Consider the following 2,175-nt stretch of genomic DNA (forward strand, 5'->3'; position numbering starts at 1 on the left):
TGAGTCCTCCTCACATATTACTTTTCCACCCCGCTTTGTATCATCAGCAAGCTTGGATACATTGCACTCGGTTCCTTCATCTAAGTCATTAATATAGATTGTAAATAGCTGAGGCCCCAACATTGATCCTTGTGTCACCCCACTAGTTACAGCCTGCCAATCTGAAAAAGATCCGTTTACCCCTACTCTCTGTTTTCTGTCTGTTAACCAATCCTTTATCCATGCTAATACATTACCCCAACCCCATGTGCTCTTATCTTGTTTAACAACCTTTCGTGTGGCACCTTATAGAATGCCTTTTGGAAATCCAAATATACTACATCCACTGGTTTCCCTTTATCTACCCTGCTAGTTATATTCTCAAAAAACCCTAATAAATTTATCAAACACGATTTACCTTTCATAAAACCATGTTGACTCGGAAAATCATAATATGATTAGGCAAAGTACCCTGTTATCACTTCCTTAATAATGGATTCCAGTTTGTTACCACATTCATAGCCAGTTTTTGTGTTTTTTATGGTAATATTATTGTATGTCCAGTTATTCAATTGAATCTGCATATTGTCATCACATTTCTCCCATTTTTTCCCTGTGTGAAGTTTAGAAAGTTTCTTTTCTTTCTCTCCTCTGGAGACGTCTATGTCCCCAATTTGACAGAAATCCATCATAACTGTTTTGAAAATGGAGCATTTGCATTGTTATGGTCCACTCTTCTTTGCATCTTGTCTGAAAATGCAATTTCTTCTAATGACTGCACTCCCTTTCTATCTAAACCGCAATGGGCTGTAGGATGGTGTAGGAGCCTTGGATGAATCACCTGCTAATTATTTTTCCTCACTCTCCCACACAGAGAGGAAGGAAAAACATTTTCAGCAGATGACTCATCCAGTGATTATCTTCCACTTGGGCTTGTTCCTGTGCCCAAGTCTCACCTTACAGTAAAGCTTAATGGAAACCAACTTATTGATTTCTATAATTCAAAATCACTAAACTTACCCATAACATCAATAATTTAATGTTAAAATTACTTTAAAGGAGCTTCCCCCACATAGATCTGCCCTCCTGTCTTAGACCTTGAGTTAGATATTTCAAGGGCCTTGAGGCTTCCAGCTCCTATTGACACATTCTATGTGTGTGTGTGAGAGGTATCATGGCTTTGATCTCAACCAGGTGTGGGCAGGGGAAGAGGCGTTGGGAGGCACAGGATTTTAGATTGATTAACCTTTCCTTCCGAGCCATGATTATGCTCAGTGTGGAGAGGGGATAGAGTTGAATTCAAGATCCGTTTTTCCCCAACTGAAATTTTGGTTTCAGTGTATGGGGGGGCGGGGGGGGGGTGGGGTGGTGATGTGCATTCTGACTTCTTTCCTCCCCACACATGGTAGAAATTATTAGAATTAGTGTGAATCATTTGTCAGGAGTTGGGCAAGCATGTGTTGTATCAGATACTTCAGTCATCATTGAAACCATACTTTGTCACTATTATATCAACAGAAAATTAAAGGGAAGTGGAGGTTTTAAAGTACCATACGAGGTCAGAGGAGTGAACCACAATTCATTGCGTATCTGCTGCATGGTAAAGACCATTAAACTATGTAATTTCCGAGAGACACAAGGTAACTTAAGAGAAATCAAAATATATTTGTAATTATTACATGATGCATGCATAAGAGGCCGAAGTGGTAGATGAACCAAAGTACAAGTCAGTTGGTTAAAGTGGAGAGTTTGTAGATATTCTTGAGCCTATGAAAGTGACTTGGCTTAGACTAGCTGATCCTATTTATACAGAAGTGAGAGATTACCAGAAGATTTGAGGTTAGAAGCATCACAGATATAAAGTGTATGGATCATGATTTTCATCATTTGCTTCTCTTAAGTGATTAATTATTTTGCATGTTTGTAACAAAAACTAAAGTTAACTTTTGTGTAACATATTACTTGATCGATGATTTTAACCATCTACCAAATTAGAACAGTTTGAAAGTAATAACTAACGTAAGAGATCATTTACAATTTTGAAAATTATCCTTCATGATTAAAAATATACAAGGATTTGTGCAATTAAATGATTAATGATACATTGTTATGAATTCCTGATAAATGTGTGAAATATTGAAACCTGGTTATCCACTTAATCCACACGCAGCCAATACCTCTTAAGTACCAGCTGTG

The sequence above is a fragment of the Somniosus microcephalus genome, chromosome 6, assembly GCF_052327205.1.
Source record: "Somniosus microcephalus isolate GS21.2 chromosome 6, FLI_Smic_1.0, whole genome shotgun sequence".
Taxonomy (NCBI): Eukaryota; Metazoa; Chordata; class Chondrichthyes; order Squaliformes; family Somniosidae; genus Somniosus; species Somniosus microcephalus.